General features: G+C 43.6%; 1 long non-coding RNA gene across 1 annotated transcript; it reads left to right on the forward strand.

Moving 5' to 3' along the window:
- Positions 1-375: 375 nt before the first annotated feature.
- On the forward strand, positions 376-5,269 carry LOC121469613 (uncharacterized). Its single transcript, XR_005979694.2, has 2 exons — positions 376-726; positions 3,978-5,269. It is a non-coding gene; the product is annotated as an uncharacterized lncRNA (long non-coding RNA).
- The last annotated feature ends 9,749 nt before the right edge of the window (positions 5,270-15,018 follow it).

The raw sequence follows: 15,018 nt of genomic DNA on the forward strand, positions 1-15,018 counted from the left end.
TTATTTCCCCCACATTTTTACTTCCATAATTATTTTTACCCCTGCGAGATTTTTTGAGAAGGGGATTATTTCCTTGAATTTACAATTATTTAGAATATTCCACCTCTAAGTGTCCTCAGGCAGACAACCACCAAGGGACAAGGAAAATAGAGCTGCTAAATATTCACAGGACTATAAAGGAGCCCCATGAATCCCAGATGGGAAGGTGTTCTTAGCAGAAAATTTTGCACACATGAAACTAAAGGACAGAAAAACATGGTACAGCTCCTCCAAGAAACTGTCACCTCAAATCATTGCTCTGAGCCAAGGTAACTCAATCAAGATAACTCAGCTGCTTTGATGCAGGACAGACCTTCTGAAACTAGCTCTTAAAAAGGAATCTTCTTTGCTCCCTTGTTGCTACATAAGAGAAGAAGAAATTTAATCCCTCTATGAAGCAACTTGAAAGGTGAGCTGGTTTATTGAGCTGGCCAGAACATGCTGATCTGATTCATGGATGTCATCTCTGGGATGACATCAAGACACACTCCCTGATTTGTGGTCTAAGGTGCTAAACTTGCAACAAGTATCATCAGATCCACCATCATCTTACTGAGGGCATGAACCAGTGTGGGCGTCATCACTGTTTAAAATGGATCCCAGAGTAAGAGCTGAGAAGCCTAAAATTATGGAAGGGGTATAATGGGAGAAGAAGGGACCATCACTACATGCAGACACGGGAATATGGTAAGGCCAGTACTATTCACACTCACAGGAGCATGAAATTATAATTGCCACAATTCATTTAGGATCTTCATGAGCCCTGTGGAGCAAAGACATTGCCTGTGGAACTATGCAGACCACTGCTGACCTGTAGGAGAGATATACTCCTGTCTTTCCCCTCAAATGCTGTTGCCTGGGGAACCATAGCAGGGTAATACTGTGATGAGGGAGGCTACACTCTAGAGATGATCCTACTGATTATAAACTTCATGAGGGAATGTGGTAGGCCAAGCAGACCCTGAAGCTCTGGTCTAGGACTGCCAGTGTAACTGCAGGTTCATGCAGGGTGAGCAGAGGGCTGGGGAACAAGATTAAGAGATTGTATCTACAGAATTATTTATTGTGCTCTAAAGCTATAAACAAACATGTGAGAAGCATACATTCCAAACTGAAGTGCATTCATCATTATTGTCAGCAATAATGATTACAGTAATTCTTTGTACTTCCAGTACAAGTGCAAATCTCTGGGAAAAAAAAAATCCTGAAAACATGAGAGTATTATAATTAATTTAGCTTAAAACAAACCCTGTGAAGTAGGCACCCTTATCTGTACATTACAGTGGAGGAAATGTTGGCATGGGCACATTGCAGTTTGCTCAGGGCCAAGCAGGAAACCCAGGGAACAGATGAATAAAGTCCCAAGATCATGAATGCCAGCCCTCTGCCTCAGTCACAAGATCATTTTTCTTTTCCTTCATTTGATAAATTACAAAAGAATTAAGTTGGGAAATCCATAATTAAGGGTTTGAAAATAACCTTCATGCCATCTCCCAGCCCAAGGTATTCAGAGCTACATGGGAACAGAAGTCTGATAAAGGAGGTTTTCTCTTCTTTCCATGTAGGGCAGGAGTGCCTACATTAGCTAGTAGACTTAAGCATCAACTTGTGTAGTTTTTATATGCACATGGAGTATTACGACTCTGAAGGAGGTACTGGAGCAGACCCAGAACTTCTTTAAATTCACTTTATATTGCAAACATTAATTTTTTAGTTCTCTCTCAGTAACAATACATGTTTAATTACACCAGGGAGGCTGTGGTGCTTTGCACAACAGATTCAGTAAGCCTCGCCACAGAGCACATGGTCAGTCTCTGCTTGAAGAAATTGTTGGGAGGCTGGATAAGGTCAAGAATCCTTTTCACCAAGTCAGGACTCAAATACTGGTCATCCTAATAAGTGAATGCTTTCAGCATTAAGCAATTTATCAACAGGTGGAATTAGCTTCTGTGTTTAGCTTTCAGCCTAATCTGATAGTCATTTCCAGAAAATTCTTATCAGCTCAAATCTCATAGGCAAGAAGGGAAAGGAAAGACTTATCCTGCTGGTGACAGCCCTTCAGGGTGACCTGAGATGGGGACCCAGCTGCATGGCCCTGCAGAAACCAGCCCTTCATCAGCTCTTTTCAGCCCCCCAGCAGACACTCAGGGCAGCCAGTCACTGTTCTTGGAGCAGACTGCAGCTAAGTGAGCCTGGAAGTCATCGCGGTGCAGACGTTTGCCCTGACTACTCTGCCTGCTGGCAGCATCAGCCCAGCAAGCTTTCACAGCTTCAGGTTTCTGGGCTGGTATTTCTGCACAGCACTGTGGTGTGACAGCTACAGGTGCAAACCCATCTGAAAGCAGGTTGGAAACCTTCTATCCACCACTATGTTGCATATAGAGTATGTATGGAGACACAAGTGATATTAGTGATGGAAGCATTTAGGGCCTTCATGTATTTATTTCCAAGACTAAGAGCAACCAATAGACAGATTCTGCAGAGGTGTTATTTCAGATTTAACAGCCAGCAGTGCCTGTCTGATATCTAAATTTTCTTGTAGCTCTAATCTGAAGCTTTTCACAGACTACTGCCTGAGCCTTATCACAGGTGGAAGACCCTGTAGTAACAGCTATTTTGATTTTTTGTCCACTTCTTACCAAACATATAATTTCATATATGTTCTTCCTTTAAAACTGTGATCCAGTAATATCTTATGTGCATGCTGCTGCACCTAATGTCTCTTGTACCAGCTTCAAGTTTGGTGCACTCGGTAGTGCTAAATTTATGATTAGAACTCAATGACTTTGAAGGTGTTTTCCAACCTAAGTTATTCTACAACTCTATGATATTATTTTCCTAGCTTGCTAATAACCAGGCAGAATAATCTGGGTCATTGTAGCATGTGTTAATCTCAGGGTAACCATGCTTGGTGCAAGTCTATTCTGATTTACCAGCACTGCTGACTGCCTGCTGTATCACTCCCATCAGCCAGTTTTGTTATCCACTTTTTGATGCTATTGACAAACAGTGCTCTTTCAGCATCTTGGTGTGCTTCTGTGTCCATCATCCATTTTACCTAAAATAAAGATAAATTGTGTATGCTGGATTTCCCATGTCCTCCACATCTTTCACTGAAAAAGACCATTAAGCTTGTTTGGCAGAGGCTCAAATCCAGGACCCAACCACTTGATCTCTAAGGTCAGCAGGCCACACTCAATTCTTATGAAATACCACTGAGGCTGGTGACATCCCTCTAAGGGGATGTCACAATAATTTTATTTTTTCACACCTGCAATTAGAATTTTCTTTGCCAGGAGAGAACATTTCTTTTTTTGTCGCATCCAACTTAGACAGAAAGCAGAGTACTTAGAGTGCTAGGAGGCAAAACAAAGAGGTTTCTGTGAAGAGTCACTCTGCCGCACCATAGCAGCACCAGAGATGTCCCCCTGCCTGCCCCAGGCAGTGCTACAGAATGGCCCATGTGTGCCACCAGCCTGGGGAGCAGTCAGCACAGAGACACGTGACATGCCAAAGGGACAACTCACTGCACACAGAGGGATGTGCTGGTATCACAAAGCCAGAACACAGGGACTCACATGAACTACTGTGGCCTCAGATCAGCTGATGGCATCTCTGATCAACAGAGTGGCTATCTTTAATCTTTCCTCCTTTAGGATCATATATTAACCATGTGAGTGTGATCCTCAGCATCCCAAGCAGAAAAGCACGTCTGCAGTTGTCACTTGTCTAACTACTTCTTCTTTCTCCAGCAGTTTCTCAGGTATTCCTCACATGACATCAGGAAAATAATTTTGCTTATGCCATTGCTAGTTATCCAGTCTGCAGTGAAAATATTCATCATTCCTGATCTTACATCCTTGTGCAGAATTTATCTTTAGCTCTCCTCAAATTATTGCCAGTTTCTAATGTAATCATTGTCATTGAATATTTTATAGATGGCAGACAAGAGAGCAGAGAAGTATCAAATCCATGAAGAATATTAAGATGGAAGACTTGGACCTCAGAGGAAAAGGACCTACCTGGAACAGTCCATGTTAGGAACAACCAAAGTCTGAAAGTCTTTTGAAGAATAATGCTTTATTCTTTAAACTGTACACATTAGCTCCTTGGGTTATTATTAAATACCAACCGTTGTAAACATATTTGTCTGGGTCATAAGATAATGAGCCCAGGACCATTTGATCCACTTCATGGAGGGACTGTGCTGGGGTGCCTCTTGTAGCAGAGGCAAGGGTGGTGAATTGGCACCCTGACTGCTGTGACAGTGGCTGCAGGGAACAGCATACCTCATCTCCATGGCCCAGCCACAAGGCTGCTCAGGGACGCCGGGCAGGAGCTGTCTCCCACTTGTGGTGGTGGATGTGAGGGCTGTGGCACTGTCTGCTGTGGCAAACAAAGCAGAATAAGAAAAATTATCTCAAGGATAAGGCCAGTAGTCTTGCCCAGTTGTTGGCCCCTCTGAGCTGAAACAAGAGTAGGAAGAGCACCTTTGTAGCCAGCTCTGAGAGATTTGTTCCCCTGCTGCATGTCCTTGGGCCTTCCTTCCTTCAGCAGGTCTGTGCCATCAGACTGTCACGCTGTGGCACCTGTGCACAGGCTGGCTTCCTGCAGTTCCCCATGACTGAGCTGCAGAGAGGACTTTGGCCACTACTGAGGACAGTGTCTTCCTGCCAGCAGGTTCTCCTGCACCAGTGACTCATTCCTGAGTCACTTGTCCTCTTGCCAGGAGGAGCCAGTCTTCTCTCAGGGAGCACAGCAACCTTCCTGGCTGATACAAAGAGACCAGCTGAAAAGGTGAGACATCGGTGTGCATTTGTTCCTAGCAAGGTTTCCTTGGTATTAAACAGTCAGGACATAGCAACAGTCTGGAGATGGGTTTAACTTAGCTGCTTAACCTTCCCCTGCTGATTTTATTTCCTTTTTGGATTCTGAGAAGGAAGTTGTCCGTAGTCAGAGTGAGGAGAATTGTTGGGGCAAGATGAGAGGCAGCTGTTGCCAGCTCCAAGGACTTCTGCTGCCAGATCAAAGTGTTTGTGCCACACAATGAATAATGCCCTCTAGGAAGTCTCAGAGGAACAAACCCCCAGGATAACAATTTAGCCCAAGCTTTTTGTTAGCCTCCTTAAATTTGATTTATATAAGTTTAGATCACTCTCTGAGAATTTTCCTGCTAAAATTCAGATTTGCAAAGGCCAATGACTATACAGAATAAAATCCTTCCATTTTCTCTGTTTGATGATTAATTTTCCAGTACAGGCCAGCCAAAAGTGTCTTCGTTTATGCTTGAAGGATCCATTCTGAAGTGACTGGACCAAGAAGGCATTGCTTAGAGGTGTCTTGTCCAGGTGACAACACAAAGCCTCCTGTTTTGCTTTCAGCAAAACCCACAAAAATGACCTTTTTAAAGATGAACCTACTCTAATTTGACTGCAGTGGGATATTGGATGGGTACATTTAGGAGCATTTATTTGCCCTTTATTCAGGGAATAATAGTGAGATCATCAAAACATACCTGTTTGCCTTTTGTGTAGTCTCCTTTCTGACAGAGACATTTAAATGTGCCCTCAATTACCCTTCAGTGGGCCTTTTTGATTCAAACGCCCATATCTTTCTAACAAGATGGAATACATATGAGGAGTGCATCCTGGTTTCTACTCTACTAGGTGGTCAAAATAGAAGGTAATGCCAAAGAACACAGAATCTACCTGTTGCTCCAGAGGAGCTGAGAAGGTGTTGTTCTTGAGCAGGCAAAGATGATGTAAAACCCACTAATTTGAGAATCTTAAAAAAAAAACAACAACAAACAACCACAAAATAAGGTGTCATGAGAAGCAGAACCCCATTATTGTGCTTGTTCTCCAAGGAGTCTGTGGGGAGGTCAACAAGCCTGTGTAGGATTTTCACACAGCCAGTGGTACCTCAGTTGCTGGAAGATACCCCTCCTCTGCAAAAGAAAATTCCTTCGAACTTCTCCCTTTGAACATCTCATTGCCAGCACATGAAATGCTGTCATGAAGAGAAGGCCAGGTCCAGGTGTCAGCTGCCATTTAGGTGGAGAAGGAGCTGAGCACTGCATGGGCTGAGCAGTGGTTTTAGCTCAGAGCCCCATCCTGAGAGCTGTGTAACTCTCTACTTTCAGAGAGTGTCAGAGGTCAGGAGCTGTTTAATACATAATATAAAGATACAATATCTAATGTAGAGATGTTCACCTTTACTAATAAGTATGTAGGTTTAGGCAACTCCACTGTTACCCAAGCCGTGCTTTTTTGAAATGTCACAGAGTAGCAATCTTCAGATTTCCAAGTCCCCACTTCTCACAACATCGTGGCTCCAAGATTATGATAAATATATCAGCTGATCATTCCACACTGGCTTCTTTACCTCAGACTGGAAAACTGTCACCAAGTCATGGTCTGGCCATGACAGTAGCAGCTGAATACACACCAGCACTGAACTTACTGCAGCTGCAAACTCTAAATCCCAACAATAATAGGAAATCAGGAACCTTACTCAGTGAAGAAAATTGCACTCTGAAGCCTGTCAGCTTTTTAACATTTGATCAAGTTAGAAATGGGTTCATAGTAATGAATTCTCCCATTTGAAATTGTTTTTCTTGAAAACAACACAGTCTGATTTCCAAATAATGCAGTGGAAAATCTGATGGCATATCATAAAGTCTCTGATGAAAAAATGCAGGCACTGGTGAGTTGAATAAAGTTTTGCAGTCATAGTGGCAAAGTAAGGAGCAACAGATAAAATATTTATTTTTTGAGCAGCAGCTTATACCTGTCAACTGGTGGGGAAAAGACAAAGAAAATATCTCTATAGCTAAGTCCTGCATAAATGTGATGAAGATAAGCCCTCAGACCTAAGTTTTTTCGGTAGGCACCCACAACAACAGATGCTGATATTACCCATGAGGCTGCACAGCCCTATGGGTGCTAATTCCAGGTTCTGTCTGCCCATGAGGCTGACACTTTATCAATCAAGATCCAATCCATTGCAGCCCTCTCCACTGCAGGAAGACTTTACTGAATGCTTTGCACTAGGAAATGTAGGCTTTGTGTTAGTATCCTATCCTACCTCCCAGCCCCAGTGAATTCACCTCAGCTTGAGCACCATACTAGGGGAGGGTTGACTTTGTCTCTCAGGCTCTTGAGCCTATTTACACACTGCTACATATGCAGTGGGAAACTACTCTTTCACATGCTGTCTTGGGATGGGATTGGCAAAAGCCTCAAGAGGCAGGGCAGCATTTCAGAGTGGTTATCCAGGCAGAGACAATGCCCTGAAAGAGCTCAAAAGTGCACTGTTACCTTGGTTTGGGGGTGGCAATAGGGCTGGTCTGGAACGTTTGTCATGTTATGCCTTTAGCTGTCCTTCCCAACCACTATTAATCCCCAGGGTTGTTCCTGATGTTTGCCCAGCTAAATAAGACCTATCTCATCTGGAGGTAAACCACTCCAAATAGATTTCTCCAGAAAGGCTTTTCCCTAAGTGCTTGAGTGTTTAAAAAAACCTATAAATAGGTCAAAACAATGAGACATGGAGAAGCAATGACCCGTTTTTCAGGAAAGAGTATCCCACTAACTTGATTCTCATCCACTACCTACTAGGCCTGGTAATGAAGTTGGGTGTATGGTTATTGCCAATTTGTTCCGTGATGCAGTCCACCTTTCTGGGATACCATAGCAGATGTCAATAGGACAAGAATCATCCTTTTATATTTCCATGTGCACAGGACATTGTCTTTCACTAGCAATGCAGCAAAGTGTTCGTCAGAGCATTTTGAAAAGGAAAATAAAGCTGTTGCCCATGAGTGTTGTCCTTTGAAGTGTGGGACTGAAGCCTCTTGGCTGACATCCCTTTCCTGGCTGACTCACTTTGTGCATGACTGCAGTAGCATACTGCAGTCCCACGGGACCTGTTTATTGCTCCTGAGTAAACTTTCCCCCTTAGACATGGGAAAATGGATTCACAATGATAGAAGGCTGGGACATTCTGCATGCTTGAAATCATAAGGCTTTTAAAATAATTTTTTTATCTTTTTTCTTCCAGTCAAATGCCAAAGAAAAGAATCATGTTAAGCCATGATTATAAAATATGCCTTTGATGGCTTGTGCATTTACCTTGTAGTACCTCCAAGTCAAATACTGTTTAAATCCCCATCGGCTCACCAAGATATATGAAAGAGACAGAGTTAAGGAGGCTGGCAGGGAATTAACTGCAAAATAACTGGCTGCCACAGCACTAGTGCTGATGCCCGTGGATGAAGGCACCTGTCAGGAGATGCAGCTTCTGCATCTCATGGGTTTATTTTAGGCCAGCAGCCTGGCCAGCTCAGGCCCTTTGGTCTCCAACTGCAGGGACGCCTGCAGCCACCTGCCCCAGTGCCAGGTGACCTCTTGGGCCTTGCAGCAGCAGGGAAGGAGGGACAGACCTCAGGGCATTTCAGGGAGGATACATGAGAGAGCAAGAAAGAGGAGGTCAATTACTTAGTCTTACTGGCAGATGGATTTTGAAAGTGGCTGCATCATATGACTTCAGAGGACAAACTGATCCAACATTTGGAATTACTTACAAAGTAATGTCTTCTGAATATATTTGCCGTTCTAGGTTTAAAAAACAGCTTGTCCTGGAATTCCTTACCTCCTCCAGTGCAGGCAGGTGGCCTGGGAGAGGTGATAGCACATTTCTTTCCTGGCTCTTACACTCCTTTTTCCAGTGAAAGCTGTGACTATTCATATACACAAGTCAAATGACACTGGCATCATACTGAAGTGGTGCCAGTGGTGAATCAGAGACCTTTTCAAACCACTTGAATTTTAAGGGGACAAGAAAGAGGGGGCTCTAACAGAAAGCAAAAAATTAATAATAGATGAAAAGTGAAGAATCTAACACTAAAAAAAAAAATATGTGCCCATTTTGATGCAGACCTCTGCCAGAAAGCAACAGAAAGCAACAAAAGGTAAAAGTTATAAAAGGTGTAATGTATGTAAGGTAAAAGACAAATATAATTTAAAGTTCCAGTCCTCCTGCAATGCCAGCCACAAGGTGGTATACCTTAAATTGTAGATCAGGGTGAGAAACATGAAGTAAAACTTCAGGTGATTCTTTAGATGAGCAATTGCAATAATGTGAGCTAGGATTTCACAAGGAAACTTTATTCTAATGAACACAAGAAATAGTCTGTCATTATTTGCAATCATATTCACTTAGTTTTAAAAGAATTATTACAAAGAGAAGAAAAAGCTAAAACAGTTTGGTAGTTGGTGTGTAAGTGAAAAGAATCCTGTAAAATGGTGTATGTGTGCGTGTAGTCCCAGATACACACATGGAGTTTGTCACTCCATGGGCGTTCCCAGCACCATGTACTACTCTGGAATCAGGAATGTACAGTACATTCAGAGATGCTATAATAGGAAAGTAGCACAAGGTAAATAAATACTGAATTTTTTATGAGTGAACTTTTGTGAACCAGTATAATATGGGAGCATGAGAGGAACTCATAAAAGGAGGGCAAAAGCCAAAGAACAGATGAGGATGAGAAAGCGATATGATGAGTGCAGCAGAGAAAACAATGTAAAAACAAGCATGTCTTTTATTTAAGATACATTCAGGAGAACATCCACTGAAGCAATGAATCTCTTTTAGGATTCAGGAAACTAAATTCTCAGATTACAGTTGTGCCCACTACCTGTCTCTGGAGTTACAGCCTCATTAAATTCTACTGAAATTATATTATTATTGTGTTCCAGATATGCTTTGGAAACTCTTGGCTACAGTGTGGTGCCACTAAAACTGATTTATTTGTATCCAATACTGTAACTATATTACAGCTAGTACTGTGTATTTGCATACAGCCTCTGCATGTAAAGATTTTACAACAGAGTAAGACGATGACTGCAAAAATCAGGGTCTACAGGTGTGGCCTTGGAAAGTACTCCACAGACACAGCTTCAGATGAGAGAAACTAGGGGTGCAAACGAACAGAATATTACAGTCAGTTTCTGATTAAACCAGGCTCATAATAAAGAAAAAAAGCCATATTCTACAATAAGAATCCTGACAGGTCATGTCTACTGGTCAAGCAGGTGTTCAAGTACAATCAGAACTATTATAATATCATGGAACATAAAGAAGGGAAGGACTCCAAAAAATCACTTTTATCCAGAGTGACCTGCACCACTCCTGAGGTGTCCCAGTTGTTCACGGAGCTTCCAGATGTGGAGGGTCAGCAGTCTTTCTTGGTTATGAGCTAACCTAGCTGCACTATCCCAGGACTTAGCCATATACCACAACTCTGTACAGGTGAACAAGGAAGGTTGTGCAATGACACAATTCAGGTTTGGCAGCTGAGCTGTCACCTGCAGATGTAGGCTTGCTGGTGTTGAGCTGCATGGGGAAACTGTAAAAATTGTTCTAGCCACTTGGGAAAAGTGGAAATCCCCTGGTGTTGTCAACCTTAAACAATACATGCTCTTTTTACTGTGTTTAAAGAGCATATGAACAATGATTATTATCAACGGTGATATTATATTCCTGAGTAATTTTCTCATGCCTAGTATGAATCATACCTGCATCTGAACTGATGAGCCTGTAGCAAGTTCTATAAAGTTATTGTATCATCAAGATAATTTAAACAGTGTGTTCTTCTCCAATATAGAATTTCAGGTCACTATAAAACAATAAGGCATAATCATAAACCGAAAGTCTGTGTAAAGTGTTATGTGTAGTAGATATAATTCGCGCCATTTCTAATGTGATATATGTAATATTGAATATTTGTTAGAGTATACATGTTTGTATTAGGATTCCCCCCACCCTCACAGGCGCAGGTGAGACCGGGTGTAAATTGGAAACTGATTTACAAGTAAGAAGGTACAGCTCGCCAGGAGATGGGCCATGTCTGGGGAGATACAGAAACCCCAGGTGCTGATCATTGGCGTGAACGACCCGAGATGGATATCATAGAAATATTTGGGCAGATACATGTGAATCAACAAACTCCAGACACTGAATTGTTCTTCCTCATTACCAAAAAGAAAATCTTATTAACATATGGACTCTGAATAGAAGAAAAGACTGACTGCTGAAATCTTGGCCTCAGGTGGAATATTTCCTATAAAAACTGCTTGTTGGAGGTGTGTGGGCATGGAGGAAAACCTCTGATGAGGCTGACTCCTTGTTGCACACCCAGGGCCAACCCCGGGCTCGGCTCTGTTCTTTCCTTGTGGCTTGCTAGGTAGAATTTGGCTGGGCAAATTTTCATTTATAACATAAAGCGTTGCTGTTCTATCACAATATCTGTTAATAGCCTGTTTATTAAAGCAATAAAAGTGTAATTTATGCCACCTTTAAGCAACCAGCTTGAAAAAATTTATTTCTGGGAAATTATTTCCAATATTTACAGAATCTAACACAATCATGCCCAAAACTTCGAAAATTATTCATGTCAGCAAGACTAGTGAGATGAATTATGAAGATTGCTTTTGCTTTTAAGTGCCGAAACGGACGCATCCCACTTTCCCAACCTCTCCAATAACAACAGGCACGATGGGCCGGCTGGTTGTTTTTGCAGCTTGCGAGCAGAGCCGCCCTTGCAGCACCCCCGGCCCAGCACAAACACTGCCCAGCAGCCAGCAGGCACCAGCCCCACGTCGCTTCCTCCCGCCGCGCTTCCCGTGCTCTCAGCCGCAGAGAGCACAGACTCATCTCCAGTTTCCTCGCAGCGACACCCGAACGCCTGGGTGTAGTTTTACGGAGAGGTGCGCCAAAGACAATTCCCAGGCTACCAGATGGTTTCCATTCCAGAAGGCTCCTCCACTCAGCTCTCTGCTGCAAAAGCTGCAGCCAAACTTCTCGCTATGCCTCTGGGTACCAGCAGCAGCAAAATCTTCAGTCCTGGCTCCTCTAACTTTCTTTCTTTCAGCATTTTTGTAAGTGGACAATGTGTCCTCCAGTACACAGCAGGGTGGTAGCATCTGACCTGTGGCTTTATTTCCTCTGGAGCAATCTGATGGCAATGCAGAGATCCCAGAGACCACCTGGCAGGCTCCAAATTAAGGATGTCCTCAAATCTCACCTGCCAGGGACCTGCCAATAAATAACCTGGTGCACTCCAAGTTGTGGCTCTTGTCACTTGCCATGCACATTCTCAGCATTTTCTGCACATGTGTACACAGACTTTCTTAAAGTAAATAAACAGGAAATATGGGAATCTGAGAAATGAGTGGCTATAAACAGATTGGTAGCTCTCACCTCCATTTGGTGAAGAGAAAGTGAGGAAAAGGACAGAGAATAAGAGGTTATATTTCAGTACATAAAGCAATAAGGATAGCATTTCCAATCCCAATAAACAGTTGAGGGGAAGCATTCCAGAGGCAAAATCCTCCACAAGAGAAGTGGAGTTGCATAAAGCAGAGAGGGTCAGGCTACATCACCCCCAGCTGCTGAAACTTTCCCTCCTTGTATCAGACAGGACTAAATAGCAGCACCACATGGGAACAACATCACAGTGTTGCTAACCCTCTTAAAAGTAAAGCTCATGGGCAATCTCTAGTCAGCCACTGGTTTTTGTCTTGCTCAGTAGTACCCAAGGCAGCAGCTCTCTATTTTTATTTTCCCCTAAAAAAGCTGAATTGCAAAGTGTAATGACCTGTCCTGAATGTTCCTGCCACAATTATTGCCTGACTGGGTAAATCTTAGGTAGGCTACCACAATACTGCAAACATGACATTGCAGCTACCCTCAGCCCTTCAACCCCCTGGGCACTGTGGGCATGGGAGGTCACCCAGGCCATGCACATCCAGAGCCAGTGAAGCTGATTCTCTGCTTGGGTGCCAAGCTGCCCGGAGACTGTCCTGGCTTACCCTGGAGGGATTGTTGGAAGCGGCACACAAGTGGGCAGTCTGCCTGTACCCTCGGGCACATCTTTGGGAGCCTGGCATCGTGCCCTGCAGATAGTTGAGCTGGCTGCTCCAAGTGTTGGCACAAGGCAAACACGCAAAATACAGAGTGGAAAAGGTCACTTGGAGTGAGCTTTCTGCTCCACAGCCTTTGCAAGTGCTTAGTCGCCTTTGATGAGTATCAGTTGGGTTTTTTAAATATTATTCGTTGCAAATGTTTAAAGGAGGCTGTTTACAGCATCTGGTATTTCTTTTATTACTCTGCATGATTTTGGCTCAGTACTGTAAGCCTAGATTTTTACAGTTCTGCAAATTATTTTCAGCCCCGTGCTTTCTCTTCTGGTCTTACTCATCACAGTGACAGCAATCCACATCACTGCTGTGGGCTGCTTTTTAGGAAGTGGGCACATGATGACACACAGAAAATAAAGAGCCAAACCTCATTTGGGAGACACTGCATTTACTCCCCATTTAGCATTACGTCATGCCATCATGATCAATCTTTGCACAAAGGAGATGACAAGCAGAAGATGAAGGTGGGGATTGAAAAGGAGATGCCAGTTTCTGCAAGGAAGATTGTGGAAAATCGACGTTTTCTGGTTTTATTCTGACAATACGCTTTGCTGAATGTCACAGAAACGAGGCCGTTTAGCAAAAGCAGGGAGACCTTTTAGCAACCACCCGTGCCGGTGCTCCGTCAGGCCGCTCTGAGCACGGGCCGGGTTTGCGCCGGGATCCCGCAGGAGCCGCCGGGGGGCCGCGGGCGCTTTGCTCCTGCCCCCTGCCGGCGGCTGCCGGCACTGCGCCGGCCCCGCCCGCTCCCGCCGCCGCGCCCCGGGATCCGCCCCGGCTCTGGGGGATCGCAGGGACGCGCTGCTCACCGGGAAGGGCTGGGGCTCCTGGGCCTACCTTCTCCTCCTCCTGCTGACGGGCACAGGCAGGATTTTCCGAGGATGCGGCGCAAGCATTGTTGTGATATTATTATTATTTATTCCAGATATTATAGAACGGTAGGATCATGGAACGGTGTGGGTTGGAAGTGACCTTAAAGATCACCTAGTTCCAGCCCCCTGCCATGGGCACGGACACCTTTCACTAGGCCACGTTTCTCAGAGCCACATCAAACTCAAGCACTTCCTGGGATCCACATCCGCATCCACAAATTCTCTGGACACTCTATTTCAGTGGTTCACCACCCTCACAGTAAAAAAAAAAAAAAAAAAAAAAAAAAATTCTAATATCTGATCTAAACCTTATATCATTCAGTTTGAAACCATTATCTTTTCTCCTGTCACTACATGCCCTTGTAAAAAGCCCTTCTCCATCTTTCTTTTGGGCTCCCTTCAGGTACTGGGAGGCCACAATTAGGTCATCCCAAAGATTTCTCTTTTTCAGGCTGAACAACCCCAATTCTCTCAGCCTTTCCTCATAGGAGAGCTGCTCCATCCCTCTAACCAAATTAGTGGCCCTTCTCTGGACTCAATCCAACAAGTCGGTATCCTTCCAATGTTGGAGATCCAAGATGCATGCAACACTCTTTTCTATTCCAAATAAAAATGCAAGGAAAGGAAGGAAAGAAGAAGGTAGAAATTATTTGACATATCCAGAATGAAAATCAAAGACTACCTGTGAAGTTAAAAATACAATTCAGTAAAAAGATGGGGCAATTTGCCTTGTTCGGGCCCTAAAGAAAGGGAAGTTGAGGTCAGGTGGATACAGGAAGCCAGAAGAATCCATGTCCAGCACTTTTGCAGAGCAGGCACTGATACCAGAGAGGTTCCTCAATGCTTTTTGCCACAATTCCTATTCCAGTAACACAGTGATATCAGCAGTTCTCAGTGGTCAGGACCAGGAAACTCTCTGGCACAGTATGACATTGTATTCTTTTTCAAAATGCCCTAAAGCAACCCTAGCAAGAAATTCAGTCTTTAGGCTGGGTATTCCATAATGTTATTCTCCAGTGTTCTCCTTCTGAGACACTGAAATGCAGACAGTAAACAGGAAGACAGTCATAAACACCTAAGAGCAGACTGCTGCAATTCTACATTCCCCTCTTTTGAGGTGCTTA

This window comes from Taeniopygia guttata, chromosome 3 (assembly GCF_048771995.1).
Source record: "Taeniopygia guttata chromosome 3, bTaeGut7.mat, whole genome shotgun sequence".
Taxonomy (NCBI): domain Eukaryota; kingdom Metazoa; phylum Chordata; class Aves; order Passeriformes; family Estrildidae; genus Taeniopygia; species Taeniopygia guttata.